The sequence below is a fragment of the Triticum aestivum genome, chromosome 2D (genome assembly GCF_018294505.1).
Source record: "Triticum aestivum cultivar Chinese Spring chromosome 2D, IWGSC CS RefSeq v2.1, whole genome shotgun sequence".
Taxonomy (NCBI): domain Eukaryota; kingdom Viridiplantae; phylum Streptophyta; class Magnoliopsida; order Poales; family Poaceae; genus Triticum; species Triticum aestivum.
This window is the reverse complement of record NC_057799.1, coordinates 641164271-641183015: the sequence shown is the minus strand read 5'-3', so window position 1 is coordinate 641183015 and position 18745 is coordinate 641164271.

Genomic DNA, 18745 nt, shown 5'->3' with positions numbered 1-18745 from the left:
ATCTTAGTACTTAATTAAGTAGGATCAACTGCCCCTTTATTCTTGCTGCATTAAACCATAGGTGGCAATAGAGCCAAGTGATTAGGCCCAACTTAGAATTCTCCTTCCCTTTTCTTGATAGGGTGTATTATTAGAAGATACCCATATATATCAGTCAACCTAGGGTCCCACGGCATCGATAAACCCTAAATGATGAAAACTTAACTTAGCATTTAGGGTGCCTCAGCGTCGACAAACCCTAAAGGATAAAACCTTGGCATTTAGGGTGCCTCGGTGTCGATAAAAACCTAAATGATGAAAGCTTAGGCTTTTAGGGTGCCTCGGCGTCGACAAACCCCAACATATTCTATTTGGATGGCCCTGCTAACCCTTGACCATAAATACTTGAGATGGATGTAGCAGGCTTAAAGAAAGAAATGTTTTTAGGCCAACTCCACTAGGCCTGGCTGAAAATGCACAAGTGTGCATGACTAACAATATTCTATTGTAAAGCTAAACAGGAAAGAGGAACCACTCATCCTAACCATTAGCTCTCAAAATTACCACTTCACTTCTTACTACTGAAAATCATAGACCATCTCCATTCACCAATTGCTCAAACCAGTTCGAAGGGCGTGTTTTCACCACACTGTGGATTATCTTATTGGACCCAACAGAGATGATGTAGTTTTGAATTATGAACATAGGAAATGTCGTCATCGGACGACGAAAGTCTCTTGGGGGAGTGCGACTGGTGCCACGACGGTCGAGGTCTGTGCGACAGGCCTCACCTGGACGATGATCGGCGCTTCAGCATGAAGCTCGAGGAGACCTTCGAAGTTGAAACGGTACGCAACGACGACAAGTGTTTTTTTCATAATTAAGCATGACTTCAACTATTCCAACGTGTAATTTCATCTTTTACAATTCGATTATAGTTTATCCCATGCCATGCAAGACGCTATGTCTTGGAGAGGATGGATTTTGAAGATCATGAAAATTTTGAAACGAAGAAAATTCACCTAAGGACACATCATGATGTGGATTTTGAAGTAAATCTATATAATGCTGAGAGCGTAACCCATTTTGGTTGCAAAAATTGGGAAGCATTTTGCAAGATGTATGGTTTTGATGAGGGTATGCTTGTCACCATGGATCTTGGTGATCCTGGCATCGACCAAGACAATATGGACATTTGGGTCCTTGTTGATACGCCTCCAGTTCTACCGCTATGTGAGTTTCTCAAACATAGTTAATTATTAACTAATCTATATTGTTTATTTCAAAATAGTTGACAACTTATTTCCATTGACAGCTTATTTTGATTGTTCAAAAAATGTGCGGAAAATGGTAGACAAAACCCACTACACCGATGGCTCCGAGTTAACTTATCAGGAGAAAAATCATCTGGTCAGATTTTGTACTGATCTTGAGAATTACAATATCTACAATCAAACTCCTCAACATTATGGTCAATACGTGCCACTAGTGCACGTGTTGAACTACGGTAACTACCATGGAGATACCCTGGTAAGATTTTTTACTATTACGACATCCGTGCATCTTTTGCATACTTCTAAAACTAGTACATCATTGCTAACTATGAAGTTATTACTATGTTTTTCAACAGAGAATCCCAGAGGATTGTGTGCCTCATTTGATGTATCAGAATGGCAGCCTTCAAATTTTGAACTTATATCCAGGTCATCCTACAAATCTCAACTGTCCATACCGGATTTCTAGAAGAAGTGGAGACATGCTAATCAGAGAATGGAAAAAATGTATGGACAGTCGTAAGGAGGTTCTTGGAAGCAAAAGGAAGCGCCGCGCAAGAATTGGAGACGGGATGATCTCCATTCTCCATAATGGAGAGTCAGGGTCTATATTGTTTTATGCTATTTTACCTTAAATAGGGTATTTTAGGTCCTGCCTAATACTGATGATCATGTGCTAAGAACAATTAAGTAGGGTTGGTTCGATGACTATCAGGATGATGATCGTATGACTTGTTATTAATAACGAGTAGAAGTTGTATGATGATGATTAGTAGGACTTGTTAGGATTAGTATTAATTTCGACAAACTCGCTACTCGCGGTCTCGAGACTTGTAATGTTCTATCTTTGTTCGGTCTTTTGATTTCGGAGACTAATATGATGAATTGTATTCGGAGACTAATCTTCTATTGTATTCGATGAATCTGCTGTTGTTGTGTGGTGCTCTTTATATTCTGTCCAATAATATATTTTGTAATCTGTGCAAATATCAGAAAAGAAAAAAAATCCCTAATATACATACTAATGGCGCATCACCCAGACGTGCGCCATTAGTATGCCAAAGGATACTAATGGCGCATCACCCACCAGTGCGCCATTAGTATGGCAAAGCACATGCCCACTGGGAGGCATACTAATGGCGCACCGGGGCCTATACTAATGGCGCACTGCCTGGTGCGCCATTAGAGTACCAGATACTAATGGCGCACCAGCGGTGCGCCATTAGTAAAAATTACTAGTGGTGTGATGCTAGTGGCGCACCAGTAGTGCGCCATTAGTAGGCAAAACTGGTGCGCCACTAGTAAGCCTTTTTCTAGTAGTGATCACTTCACCACCGTAGCCCCCTCCGCCGCGGAGCTCGCCGCCGGTGACCTCCTCCGTCCCCACCTGCCTAACGCCCACCGAGAGGACCGCCTCGGTCTGGCCAACCCATCCCTACCCTCAGATGCCCTTGAGGAGCTGCCGTTCGTCGCCGGCGATCGCCGGAGCCCCGCCCCGTTCGGGTTGAGAGAGAGGACGGAGAGGAAGAACGGTCAAACCTGACCAGTGGGCCCCTTGGCCCCACTGTCAGTGACCCGCGCGGCCGTTCTCTCTCTTGAGTGAAAGCGCAAAATCCGGAGTACGTCACCTCTGCTTTGAAAGCGTATTTTCCCCGCAGCGTTTTCCTTTTTCTGATTTTATTAAAACAGAACTTTGACTGATCTTTGACTGGCTATAACTTTTAAAATAAAACTCCAAATGAGTTGATTCTTTTTCCTACCTCTCTCAAATTTCATCTAGTTTATTTTAAGATTTATTTTAAAAATATTTGAGACAACTTTTTGTACTGTCTTTGAAATATGTGTTATTTGAATATTTCTCAAAATAGGATTTTTGGAGAAAAGGCAACCTTCAAAAGTGCACCCCCACATGCATACACTTGAAGGCAAGCATTTCTGAACTCTGGCATAATATTTTGTGCGGTGTTTTGGATATGGTTAGAGCACCTTTTGTCATGGGACATACTTTATTTTATGTGACGATGGAAATCATATGCATGAGTGCATAGTGGAGTTTTCTTTGCTGTGATAAATGGATATGTTGGTGATGGTATTCATCCTCGTAAGCTTCCCTTGCATACCGGGTGGAAGCCGGGAAAGTCGTGGTCTTGGGTAGACACGGGCTTATCCCTAGTATCTCGTCGGGACGAGTATGTCCGGTATGGCATGGTGAGGCTTGACGAGTGATGAGTCTACCTGTTAATGGAACTACTTTTGTTATGCTAATCATGCAGGGAACACTTGAACCTCCTGAGCCGGCCTTAGATCGAGTCTTTTCCAGTAACCCCCATACTTGCCTGGTACTACCACTCATCCCTGCCTTAGGTAGGGTACAGTTCGGTAAGTTGTCAACCCCTTTCTAGCACACACCGTACAGAGAGGCCGGGATGAGGGTCCCATGGCCATGGATTAAAGCCAGTCATCCGGTCCGGGGGCATGGGTGTTTCGGTTGTAGCCGAAGGGGTAGCTCCCCTAGTTTGCGCGCGGTATAAATTTTGTGATCCCATGCTACGTCGAGGTTGTAGCCTCCCCACTTAGAGTTTCGCTTGACAGGTGTTGTGGGTGATTCCAGACACCGGTAAGTTAAGCTGGTGTGTGCAGGTCAGGCGTGTTTTCAATCAAAAGACCGTAGACGGAATTAGTCCCGATGGACTAAAGAAATCCGTTACCCGTGGGTAAAGAGTACACCCTCTGCAGAGATCATACATCTATTCGAATAGCCGTGTCCATGGTTAAGGACTACAGTCTGGGATAGGTCAAGTGTCGGTCTTAGTGTCGGTCTTCGAAGGAAAAACTGTTAAACCAGAACCTTGATTATGAACTGTGACATATGTGGATTATGATCATTATTATTGTGGACTAACCATTTACTTTAATTATATTTTCGAGAATCCCTGGGATGGATCTACCTCCTGGATACCCATTACTATTATTCTATAAGCCCTTTATGTGGTGTCGCTCAGACGCTCGACTGTGGCATGCTTGTTATTTCTTTTATTTATAAGCCCTTTACGTGGTGTCGCCTAGACGCCCGACTGTGGCACGCACTGTCTTTTATTTTCTGTTATAAGCCCTTTAAGTGGTGTCACCTAGACTCCCGACTATGGCACGCACTGTCTCTTATTTTCTGTTATAAGCCCTTTATGTGGTGTCGCCCCGACGCCCGACTGCGGCATTATTATTCTTGCAGTTTCCTCTCGAGGAGTCATTCAGACCCTCGTTTGGCACCCAGTATTTTATTTTTGGTTATTATTACCCACATGCGTGCATCATGAATATTTCTGTTTATCTCGTGACTGACGTTATGATCATAGAATATTTCCGGAACATGATTCTTCCCTTGATATATTATACCCGTGTTCTTGACGTTTGCGAGTACATTCAAACGTACTCACTGGCTTGTCCCTGGCTATTGTCTTGGCCAGATTTCTTGCGCGGAGAAGAGTGTTACGACGACGGCCCCGGAGCTTACGCAGTGTTGTCAGCAGCCTCACGAAGATAGGAGTTATCCTGGTCAGCTGTTCTTGTGGGAAATGGAGTCCCATAGACGCAGATGAACCACAAACCGCTTCCGCCATCAACCATTAGAAACCAAGTGTTGTACTCATAGGCCACAATGGCCTTGTACTACATATTTTTGTACTTGCTTGGATTTTCTTGTATCAAGTTGGTGCCTCATCAGCTAACAGTAATCCTGGGGCTGGTGAGCACAACGGCCATTTTCTGGAGAATTAATATCCCGAAAAACCGGTCGTGACAATACGTCGAGGTTTGGACGGTGGCCGAGGGCCCCAACTCCAGAGCGCGTAAACTCGCATGACCGCCGCGTGGCCACCACGTGACCGTGGCGTTGCCTTGCGTTCTGGGCGTCCTAGGAATTTCTAGTGGGTTGGGCACTCCCCATGTAGATGCTAGGAAGAAAATAAAAACAGAAGAATCTCACGAGGAGACCGAACTATGGTCAAACATGAATTAGCAGCCAAGTGTTTGATTAGCGGTACGGGAAATGCACAAGGAAATGGGCCTGAGTTTTGGCTGAGGATGATCATCTACTAGGGAGACTGTCTTGGCAAATTTTCAGCTCAAATGGAGGAGTTTGGATGGCACTTGCTTTGCAAAGTACCACATCGGGCAGAAATATGGATGTTGAAGCTGGGCTCAAATGGATAAGTGGATTGAGCTGAAATTTTGTGGAGTATGGTAATTTGGGCATAGTAAAGCACTGTAAAAAGTTTATACCATTTGGATAATCGTAGTTTGTACTTCCTTCACAAAGCTTCTCTCTGGATAGAAACTTTAGAAATTTGCTGAGGAAGATTTAATAGGCAAATGGAGCTGAATATTGGAATGTGGCAATGATTTGTATATGTAAGATGGCACAAAAAGTTTGAGGACAATAGGAGGTGTCTAGATAGCACTTGCTTTGCAATGTGCCAATTTGGACAAAAAATAGAAATTGAGGCTGGGCTTACATAGATGATTGGATTATGCTGAAATTTGGTGTAGGGGGTTTCTATAGTCAGGGTAATGTCCTGGTAAATTTCCAGGAATTATAAAGCAATATAAAATGTAGTTGCTTCACAAATTGAAAATATTACCAGAAACAAAGATTGGATGGTGAGCTCACATGTATTATTAGATAGAGCAAAACTTTTGTGTAGAGCTATGAAATTGGCATATAGAATATGTGGCAAAAATTCCACTCATTACGATATGCCTATCTAGTACTTCCTTCACAAAGCTTCTAGGTGAATAGAAACTTTGGAAATTTGCCGAGGAAGATTTACTCAGAAAATAGAGCTGAATATTGGCATGTGGAAATTATTTGGGTATGGAAGATTGACCAAAAAGTTTGAGGGCAATAGGAGTGGTACAGATAGCACTTGCTTTGCAATGTGCCAATCTGGACAGAAAATAAAAATTGAAGCTGGGCTCACATAGATGACTTGATTGAGCTGCAATTTGGAGGAGGGTGATAATTTGGGCATATGAAGGCACTGTATAAATTTCATGCCATTTGGATGTGCATAGCTAGTACTTCCTTCACAAAGCTTCTAGCTGAACAAAAACTTTGGAAATTTGCTGAGGAACATTTACTAGGCAAATGGAGCTGAATTTTGTCATGAGGCAATGATTTGGATAGGAAAGAGTGCCCAAAATTTTTGAGGGCAATCAAGAATATAAAAATAGCACTTCCTTCACAAAGTGCTGTTCTGAACAGAATAGGAAAATGAATATTGTTGAATTATATTTTAACTAGGCGAGGAAGGTTTTTGACATATTTGACAAAGATATGATCCAAAGAATTTATGAGAATTTTTTCGGAATTTTGCGACTGACAGAAATATAGGTTGCTTCACAACCTAGGGCAAAAATTGACACATGGACATGACACATAGGCAAAACTGATGAGGTGGCGCCTAGTCATAGGAATCCACCGCAAATTAGAAGGTTATGACCATCTATATTGGTCATTATCAGCTAGAAATAAGGCAGCGGATTAGTGCTGTCCCCTTTATGACCATTTCGTGTAAGGAAATTACGACCTTTCTGGCCAAAATGGTCGTTATAGTTTAGGGTTTGGAGCCCTTCGAACAGCTTACGACCAATTGGTCTCAAATGGTCATAGATTTACGACCATTTCTTCCAGGGTCACTGACAGAAGGTCATAAGTTGACATATTTCTTGTAGTGCGAAAAGTTGTTTCGGGATATACTATTAAGTCAAATTGGTTTCAGCACATGCCTGATAATTCTTGGAGGTGCTAGAGTCATTCTGGAAACTTTCTGGAATTTTCTGGGATAAAAGCTAGAAATGCTCCGGAGCTGCCGGAACCACTTCAGATGCTTTTCGCAGATCAGAATCACTAAACCGGAATTGTTCCGGAACGCGTTGAAAATTATTTTAGTGGGTACTGGAAATGTTCTAAGCTCACATAAATATTTTCAGTTCGAACGGACGCTGAAAAATGTCGTCGTGAATAGTGAAAAGCACTGATTGGTTGCTTTTTGGGAAAATATCTAAAGGGGATCTTTCCAAAAGATCTAGGGATGACATGGAAGGGTGGGAACCTCTTTTTTGGGGCCCCACAAGGGGTGGGATGTTCATGGGTGCAGCTCATCCATGGGACCCCACTTGTCCCTTGGTTTCACTCTTTAGGTCCTTGGGAAGGACTCCATTTCATGTGGGTTTTGGGTTTTCTTGTAAAACCACCCTACCCCCTGGGTTTCCTATTATTGAGGAGGTGACGGCTACCATTTATTCATCCCTTGCTCTCATACACATGCCATGACTTGTCTGGCTTCTCTCTCCCTCCCAGCAAAATAGTTTTGTAGAGCCGAAAGGCTGTCTGGGTTCCGGCAGGAACTAGTTCTGGACGGCGAAGCCCTGCCGAATAGCTGGCACCGTATGTGTGTAACCCCATAGAGAGATTGTATTTTCGATCATTCGCCCGGGGGGCTGTTCGAGTGTCCTCCTGAGGGGTTGTCCGAGCTACCGTCCGAGTTTCGAGGGTCCTCCCGAAGGGCTGTCCGCGACATCGTCCGGGGGACTGTCCGACCGCCTCCCGAAGGGCTGTCCGGAGAGGGAGTACATCCTCGCGGTTGGGAGGTTGTAAATCCTAGCTGCGGGGATCTGCATCGACGATCTCCACCGACTCTTCTTGCGCTGCGCTTCGAGTCGGTACGGATCAGATCAAACCTTGTATGCAGTCTCCATAGTGGTCCTGGGTGTTCTCGCTATACCGGAAATTTTTGTTTTCTGTCGCGTTCCCCTAAAGTGGCATCAAGAGCCATGCTATGCGTAGATGCAGGTTACGATCTAGAATACATGGAGATGTATGGGTATTGCATAATATAATTTTGGATTAGATGTGATCTATTGCTGAAAATTATTTATCTGGGTGGCAGATGAAATCTGTTACCCGATATTCTTGTTGCTTCCCTAGAATTTGCGTATTTTTGATCTTGAAATGGCATGATGGAATTTCACAAAGTTCTGGCAATCCGCGATCCTGATTGATCAACGAAGTGCTATCAGTTCTTTGGGTTCCACCATAGTTGAGAGAAAGATGAAATTGCGCAGACAAAAGGGTAATGCAGATATGATCCGCACGGGGGTCATGCGTATGACGAAGTTTAGTATGGGGTTCGAGATTTTATTATCTCTTGCTTCATACACCCCGCAAAGTTAATCTAGCGACTTGAATAATCATACTTGATGATAAACGTTGGTAGCTGCGGTTTAAGTCAAAACCTTAGAAGCCACGTAAAATAAATTTTTGCATAAACCGATTAGAGGTGTCTAACTTGGTTTTGCAGGATGGCCTGTGATGTGGTATAGCAAGCTCATATTCAATTTGATTATGTATGAGATGACTATATGATGTAAATTAACATGACCTGCGTGTCATGATTTAGCATGATAGCTGGAGCCATATGATTGTCACCTTAATGACCTGCGTGTCAACCTTTAGTAATGCACTTATTTTATTAGCTATAGAGATAGCAATATTATCTGGTGCATCGACAAGGTGGTGGCTATCTTCGCGAAGGTGAACACCGATGCAAATGCCAAAGACGAAGAAATGAAATACTTCTCCGTCAGAAAGGGCTATACCTTATCATGCTAATTATGAATTGCCTGAGATATTTATCCCTTATGATGCACCCTTCTTGATTGCGCGGTAGTCGCTTTTATTAGGGTGATCTCTCACTTAAAATATCAAAGTAGTTAGTGTTCACCCAAGTGTAGCACCGTCTGAAATTCGTATCTTTTCGAGGTGCGCCATGTACACATGAGCATGAACGAATCGAGAGGAATGAGGCGGGTGAGGTCAGACCTCGCAGCAAGATCACTTGGTTATCTTTGACGTTCAGGTAGGAGAGTCCTGATCTCGGAACACGCCAATCGAAAGATGAACAAGAATCACATAGAGATGTGATCGGCAAGTTGGCCTACCGATTGAAATTAATGTCATCAGTGATGAACCCGTCAATGACATCGAATGGAAATACGGATCTTGAATCACTCACAATCAATTATGAGAGATATTATTTTGAGTGGGAGCACACTTTAGAATAAAACTGTTTATTCACTACTGAAAATTTCATTATAAACAAAGTCTAAGTGAAACTTGTGTTTTCCGTTGTAGATCAAATGGCTCACAACACCGCGTTCAACTTAGGCTCGATGTTAGAGAAAGAGAAGTTAGCTACGACTGGAAACAACTATGCGGACTGGGTCCGTAACCTGAGGATTGTCCTCAGGAGCGCTAAGAAATTGTACGTGCTTGAAACTGCTCTTCCAGCTAAACCGGCGGCAGAGGCCCCGGAAGATGAACAAAATGTCTGTGCCACTAAGGATGATGATCACAACTTAGTGCAGTGCCTCATGCTAGCTTGCATGAGTGCAGGGCTCCAAAAACATTTTGAATTCCATAAACCCCGTGATATAATCCGGGAATTGGATGCTTTGTACAAGGAAACTGCAAAGTCTAAACGATTTGATATCATGAAGGCTTTGATGGAATGCAAGATGGCTGAGGCTAGTTCAGTTGGCGAACACGTGGTCAAAATGATTGGCTATTCTGAAAGGCTTAAAGCCCTGGAATTTCCACTTCCACCTGGCCATATGATGGACATGTTGCTTTCTTCACTCCCCCTGTCTTACGACAGTTTTGTCATGAACTACAACATGACAGGGATGGAGAAGACACCGGAAGGGGTGCTCGCCATGTTGAAAACTACAGATGGAGGACTGCGGAAAAATCGCAAGCAAGTGTTGCTTGTGAATAAAACTGCCAGTTTCACAAAGAAAGGCAAGCCAAAGAAGGGCAAGGGCGCCGGTAAGACCGGCTCCCAAAGCAACTCTAAGGGCGGAGCCAAGAATGAAACTGAGTGCTTCTACTTCAAGGGCACAAGACAGTGGAAGAGAAACTGCAAGAAGAATCTGGAAGATAAGAAGACCGGGAAAACCGGAAAAGGTATAATTGTTATACAAGTTAATGTCATTGACGTTTTGCTTGCTAGCGAAAACTCTAAGTCTTGGGTATTTGATACTGGATCGGTTGCTCACATTTGCAACTCGATAAAGGGGCTTCAAAAGGTGCTCAAGCTGGCAAAGAATGAAGTCGTGATGCGTGTCGGAAACGGCGCTGGGATCGCCGCTCAAGCCATTGGCATTATGCCTCTACGTCTCCCTTCAGGATTTATTTTGGAACTAAGTAACTGTTATTTTTTTCCACTATTGTGTGGAAACATTATCTCTGGATCATGTTTAGTACATGATGGGTATTCGTACAAGTCTGAGAACAATGGTTGTTCACTTTATTGTAAGGATATGTTTTATGAATTTGCACCCATTGTTGGGGGCCTTTTCATTCTAAACCTTGAATGTGGAAATGATGTCTTTAACGTGAATGCTAAACGCCTTAAGAAGGCTGATACGACCACCACTTTCATGTGGCACTGTCGACTTGGCCACATCGGAAAGAAACGCATGCAAAGACTCCATAAAGATGGAGTTTTACCGTCCTCTGATTTTGAATCATTTGACACATGTGAAGCTTGCCTTATGGGGAAAATGACCAAGACGCCGTTCACGGGTCATCCTGAACGGGCGAGTGAATTATTGGAAATAATACATAGTGATGTATGTGGTCCAATGAACACAGGCGCACGGGGTGGGTATTTCTACTTCGTGACTTTTACTGATGATTTGAGTAGGTATGGCTATATCTACTTAATGAAGCATAAGTCGGAAACCTTTGAAAAGTTCAAAGAATTTCAGAATGAGGTAGAAAATCATCGTAACAAAAAGATTAAGTTTCTGCGGTCTGATCGCGGAGGTGAATATCTTAGTCATGAGTTTGGCCAACATCTAAGTGACCGTGGAATCGTTTCACAACTTATGCCTCCCGGAACTCCACAGAGAAATGGAGTATCCGAACGATGTAACCGAACCTTGTTTGACATGGTAAGGTCGATGATGTCTCTTACAAATCTTCTAATATCTCTTTGGGGTCACGCACTGGAAACTGCCGCTCACACACTTAACAGAGCACCGTCTAAATCAGTAGAGACGACACCATACGAGTTATGGAATGGGAAGAAACCCGGTTTGTCGCATCTGAGGATTTTGGGTTGTGAGGTATACGTAAAACGTTTACAACCTACCAAACTTGATCCCAAATCAGACAAATGTTACTTTGTAGGTTATGCCAAGGAAACAATTGGGTATTCCTTCTACCACCCGTCCGATAACAAAGTGTTTGTTGCAATAAATGGACAATTTCTCGAGAAAGAGTTTCTTGCCAAAGAATTAAGTGGGAGGACAGTACAACTTGATGAGATTAGTGAATCTTCAGCAACTGTTGATATGGCTAAGGAACCAGAAGAAATTCCGCTAATTATCCCTGCAACTGAGCCGGAAGTTGTCGCATATGATGCGGAGACTTCAGAAAATGTTGTAACTGAACCGCGCAGATCAGGCAGGCTATCCAGCCACCTGAGTGGTTTCATAATGAAATCTTCATTCTTGAAGACGATGAACCTGCGCACTACAAGGAAGCGATGGTGGGGCCTAGCTCAAAGGAATGGCACAAGGCCATGAAATCCAAAATGGAATCCATGTACGAAAACCAAGTTTGGAACTTGGAAGAACTTCCAGAAGGCGTAAAGCCGATTGGTTGTAAATGGATTTTCAAAAGGAAGACAGACGCGGATGGTAACATTAATATCCACAAAGCTAGACTTGTCGCGAAAGGGTTCACACAAGTTCCAGGAGTGGACTACGACGAGACTTTCTCCCCCGTAGCTATGCTTAGGTCTGTTCGGATATTACTAGCAATTGCTGCTTATTTCGATTATGAAATATGGCAGATGGATGTCAAAACGGCTTTCCTAAATGGAAACCTCAAAGAGGATGTATACATGATACAACCAGAAGGTTTTGTCATTCATAAGGATGCTGGAAAGGTATGCAAAATTCAGAAAGCCATTTATGGTCTGAAGCAAGCGTCAAGGAGATGGAACATTCGTTTTGATGAGGTGGTCAAAGAATTTGGCTTCATCAGGAATGACGAAGAGTCTTATGTTTACAAGAAGTTTAGTGGGAGCGCAAAAGCATTTCTAATCTTGTATGTGGATGACATATTATTGATTGGAAATGACGTGAATTTCCTTAGCAAAATAAAAGACTCATTGAAGAAAAGTTTTTCAATGAAAGACTAAGACGAAGCGGCATATGTATTGGGCATCAGAATCTATAGAGAGAGATCAAAACGCCTGATAGCGCTTAGCCAAAGCATTTACATTGACAAGGTGTTGAAAAGGTTCAACATGGAGAACTCCAAGAAGGGCCTTCTCCCCATGTCACCTGGCACAGTGCTTTGCAAGAATCAGTGTCCTCGGACTCTCGATGAGCGAGTGCAAATGAATGATGTTCCATATGCCTCGGCAGTTGGTTCTATTATGTATGCCATGCTATGTACAAGACCGGATGTTTGCTATGCGCTAAGTGTGAGCAGCCGGTACCAAAGTGATCCAGGATTGGAACACTGGGCCGTAAAGGGTATTCTTAAGTACCTCAAAAGGACCAAGGATTTACTCCTTGTGTGCCGAGGTGATGAAGAGCTCATTGTAAGTGGTTACACTGATGCAGGCTTCATGACTGACCCAGATGACTTCAAATCTCAATCTGGCTATGTTTTCATATTGAACAGTGGTGCAGTAGATTGGAAAAGTTCCAAACAAAAGACTGTGGCGGATTCTATGACAGAGGTGGAATATGTTGCTGCTTTAGAAGCCTCCAAGGAGGCAGTATGGATCAAAGAATTTCTTGAAGACCTTTGTGTGGTTCCTAGTGCCCAAGACCCTGTGGAGATCTATTGTGATAATAGTGGCGCCGTGGCTCAGGCAAGGGAGCCAAGTTCGCACCATAAGACAAGACATATTGAAAGCAAATATAAACTCATTCGAAATCATGTCGAAGAAGGTTTAGTGAAAGTACGCAAAGTTCACACGGATCTGAAGTTCACACGGATCTGAACGTGTCAGACCCGATGACAAAGCCTCTACCACGAGCAAAGCATGAGCAGCACCGGAAAGCCATTGGTGTTAGGGAAGCCATGTAACTGGATTATGACTCTAGTGCAAGTGGGAGTCTGTAGGAGATATGCCCTAGAGGTAGTAATAATAGTTATTTTGTACCTCCAAAGTTTGTAATGAATGTTTAGCTTCCATGCTATAACTGCAATGATTCTCGAGTCTGCAATATCCACGAGGCTCGGAGGGAAACTCATGTGCACGTGTGGTGTACTAAACGGTAAAATGTATTCCTAGTCTTGCCTCTAAGACTGGCTCATGTATTGCATGATGATCATGTTTTCCTGATCATGGGCATGTCTATGTTGGTAATTTTGAGGGCACGAGGTTGGTAGAACACTTGTGTTGAATCGACCCAAATTGATGTTAAGCTATGAGATTCTTTTTGTCACAAGTTTATGGTTAATATCACAGAGATAGTTAATGTTTTCATAATTCCTTAGACCATGAGAGTATCGAGTTCCTTCTTGCTTGCTTCGTGAACTTTGGGGTTTGTTAAACGTCATCCGTAACTGGGTGGCTAATACGGCGGCTTATGGGTTCACGGAAAAGTATGGCAAGTAAAAAGATAACTCAAGATTGGGATTTGCCCCTCCGACGATGGAGAGATATTCTCGGGCCCTCTCAGTGTTACGGTGTCCATAATCATCTGGCCAGACACCTTGTGATTTGATCACTGGGATGCCGGAACACGAAAATGAGAAAAGAGAACAAAACCGGTAACGAGGTAACTTGCATGGTGGACAAATTGTTCGTCCATGGGGATGCAATAAATCTCACCTCGGGTGTTTGTGACATATCACGAAGCAACAGGAATAGCTCACTGCAACTGGAGGTTCACTCGAATATTTATTCGTGTGGGTAGAGGGGTCAATATGGGTGTCCACGACTCTGATGTTGTTCATTGATCGGAAGGTGTTCCGGGTCATGTCTATACTTCATCGAACCTATAGGGTCACACGCTTAAGGGTCATCTATCTGCTGAATACTAGACAGGGAGTCTGAGAGAAAATCACCGAAAAAGTGTCGGACACCAGAAAGGTTTCGGACAGCGAAAAAGTTCCGCAGAGAGAGGTCATCGGATGAGTTTCGATGAAACCGAAAAGTTGTTTCGGGATATACTATTAAGTCAAATTGGTTTCGGCACATGCCTAATAATTCTTGGAGGGTGCCAGAGTCATTCTGGAAACTTTCTGGAATTTTTCGGGATAAAAACTGGAAATGCTCCGGAGCTGCCTGAACCACTTAAGATGGTTTTTGCAGATGAAAATCACTAAACCGGAATTGTTCCGGAACGCGTTGAAAATTATTTTAGTGGGTACTAGAAATGTTCTAAGCCCACATAAATATTTTCAGTTCGAACGAACGCTGAAAAATATCTTTGTGAATAGTGAAAAGCACTGATTGATTGCTTTTTGGGAAAATATCTAAAGGGGATCTTTCCAAAAGATCTAGGGATGACACGGTAGGGTGGGAACCTCTTTTTGGGGGGCCCCACAAGGGGTGGGACGTTCATGGGTGCAGCTCATCCATGGGGTCCCACTTGTCCCTTGGTTTCACTCTTTAGGTCCTTGGGAAGGACTCCATTTCATGTGGGTTTTGGGTTTTCTTGTAAAACCACCCTACCCCTTGGGTTTCTAGAGGAGGTGAGGGCTGCCATTTATTCATCCCTTGCTCTCATACACATGCCATGACTTGTCTGGCTTCTCTCTCCCTCCCAGCGAAATTGTTTCGTAGAGCCGAAAGGCTGTCTGGGTTCCGGCAGGAACTAGTTCTGGACAGTGAAGCCCTGCCGAATAGCTGACACCGTATGTGTGCAACCCCATAGAGAGATTGTATTTTTGATCTTTTGCCTGAGGGGCTGTTCGAGTGTCCTCCCGAAGGGCTGTCCGAGTTACCGTCCGAGTTTCGAGGGTCCTCCCGAAGGGCTGTCCGCGACATCGTCCTGGGGACTGTCCGACCACCTCCCGAAGGGCTGTCCGGAGAGGGAGTACATCCTCGCGGTTGGAGGTTGTAAATCCTAGCTGCGGGGATCTGCACCGACGATCTCCACCGACTCTTCTTCCGCTGTGCTTCGAGTCGATACGGATCAGATCAAACCTTGTATGCAGTCTCCATAGTGGTCCTGGGCGTGCACGCTATACCAAAAAAATTTATTTTCTGTCGCGTTCCCCTACATGAGGATGATAGGGTGATGCAATTCTATGGTTAACATCATACTTGGCAAGCATTTTACGGAAAGCACCATGAATAAAGTGTGAACCACCACTAGTCATCAAATATCTAGGGACTCCAAACATTGGGAAAATAACTTCCTTAAGCATTTTAATAGAGGTGTTGTGATCAACACTGCTAGTTGGGGCAACTTCTACCCACTTAGTAACATAATCAACAACAACCAAAATATGAGTCTACCCATTAGAGGAAGGAAAATGTCCCATGTAATCGAATCCCCAAATATCAAATGGTTCAACAGCGAGTGAATAATTCATAGGCATTCTTGATGCTTACCGATATTACCTATTCTTTGACATTCATCACAAGATAAAACAAACTTACGAGCATCCTTGAAGACAGTAGGCCAATAAAACCCAGATTGCAATACCTTATAAGAAGTTATGTCTCCCGCATGATGCCCTCCATAAGCTTTGGAGTGACATTTCCGTAGGATTTGTCCGTGTTCATGCTCAGGTACACAACCTCTAATAATACCGTCTACTCCTTTATAAAGATGTGGGTCATCCCAAAAGTAATGTCTTAAATCATAGAAGAATTTTTTCTTTTGTTGGTATGTGAAACAAGGTGGTATATATTTAGCAACAATGTAATTAGCATAGTCAGCATACCAAGGGGTGTTATGAGAAACATTTATTGCAACTAACTGTTCATCAAGGAAACTATCATCAATAGGAAGTGGGTCATCAAGAATATTTTCAAGCCTAGACAAGTTATCAGCTATGGGGTTCTCCTCTCCTTTCCTATTAGTGATATGCAAATCAAACTCTTGTAACAAGAGAACCCACCTAATAAGTCTAGGTTTAGCATCTTTCTTTTCCATAAGATATTTTATAGCAGCATGATCGGTGTGAATAATAACTTTAGAATCAACAATGTAAGATTTGAATTTATTACAAGCAAACACCACTGCTAAGAATTCTTTTTCAGTAGTAGCATAATTTCTTTGAGCACTGCCTAGAGTTTTACTAGCAGAATGAATAACATTCAGTTTCTTATCAACTCTTTGTCCTAGAACAACACCAACAGCATAATCACTAGCATCACACGTAATTTCAAAAGGCAAGTTCCAATCAGGTGGTTGAACAATAGGTGCAGAAATTAAGGCTTTCTTGAGTGTTTCGAAGGCTTCTAAACAATCATCATCAAAAACAAAAGGAATATCCTTTTGCAAAAGGTTTGTAAGAGGCCTAGAAATTTTGGAGAAGTCTTTGATAAATTTACTATAGAAACCAGCATGACCAAGGAAACTATGAATACCTTTGATATCTTTAGGACATGGCATTTTCTCAATTGCATCAACCTTAGATTTGTCCACCTCAATACCTTTTCAGAAATTTTATGACCCAAAACAATACCTTCGTTAACCATAAAGTGGCACTTCTCCCAATTCAAGACAAGATTTGTTTGCTCACTTCTCTACAAAACTCGATCAAGATTGCTAAGTCATCCATGAAAAGCTCAACAATCTTTTCAAAAAAGTCAGAGAATATAGTAGTCATACATCTTTGAAAGGTAGTAGGTGCATTGCATAAACAAAAAGGCATACATCTATAAGCATAAGTTCCAAAAGGTCAAGTAAAAGTGGTCTTTTCTTGATCAGGTTGGGAAATAGGTATTTGTGAAAAACCAGAATATCTATCAAGGAAGCAAAAATGTGTGTGCTTAGATAGTCTTTCTAGCATTTGAACAATAAAAGGCAGATGGTATGGACCTTTTCTAGTTGCTTTGTTTAATTTTCTAAAATCAATTACCATTCTATAGCCTGTAACTATTCTCCGTGGAATAAGTTCATTCTTATCATTAGGAACAACAGTAATACCTCCTTTCTTAGGGACACAATGAACAGGACTTGCCCATGTACTGTCAGCTATAGGATAGATTATACCTGCTTCCAGAAGTTTTAGTATTTCCATTCTTACAACTTCCTTCATCTTCGGATTTAACTGACGTTGGTGATCAACAATGGGTTTAGCATCAAGTTCCATATTAATCTTGGGCTGTCATAGAGTGGGACTAATGCCCTTTAAATCATCAAGAGTATATCCAATAGCAGCTCGGTTGTCACGCCCAATATGCGACCCTATTCTAAAGGAACTCGAAGGTCCCACCAAGGATAGAAGCGCATATTGGAGACGCTTTTGCAAGGTGGGTATCATTACATCGTACCATTACATAATAGTTGGGGATACATACAATGACATACAATGCCACAAGAATACAACAATACATCATACATGAGACCAACATCCGGCTACGGATGAATCACAAACAAAAACTCAAACAATATCCACCCTGCTAGCCCAGGCTGTAGACCAGGAACCTAACCCAAGATCGATGAAGAAGAAGAATAAGAACTCCAAAACAAGTAAACATCGCTCTCACGTCATGATCATCGCATAACCTGCACCTGCAACTGTTGTTGTAGTAATCTGTGAGCCACGAGGACTCAGCAATCCCATTACCATGGATATCAAGACTAGCAGAGCTAAATGGGTATGGAAAGGATAAGTGGTGAGGTTGCAGCAAGCGACTAAGCACTATATGCTGGCTAACTTACGAGTACAAGAATAAGATGACAAACTACGCAAAAGGCCGCAAGCTAGTAATGATCACTAAGTGATCCTGAACTACTTACGAGTCAAACATAACCCCACTGTGTTCTCTTCCCGAACCCCGTCGAAAAGAGACCGTCACGGTTACAACGCGGTTGGTGTATTTTAATTCGAATCTGGGGTCAAGTTTTCTACAACCGGATATAAAAAATTCCAATCTGCCACATAACCACGGGCACGACTTTCGAAAGATTAAACCCTGCACGGGTGTCCCAACTTAACCCATGACAAGCTCATGATGCGCGAAGACAATCCTCCATCTCAGGACATCCGATCAAACTCGGGGTTCCGGTGCACAAGACATTTTGACAATGGTAAAACAAAACCAGCAAGACCTCCCGGCGTGTCGACACCCTGATAGTAGCCACGTGTATCTCATCTCAGGCCACGACCGAATGAGCACAGCATACATCAACTGAGACCCGAGTTTCCCCGGGGGAAGCCGCACACGACTCTAGTTTGGGACCAACACCATCAGCACTGGCCCCCCGGTAGCATC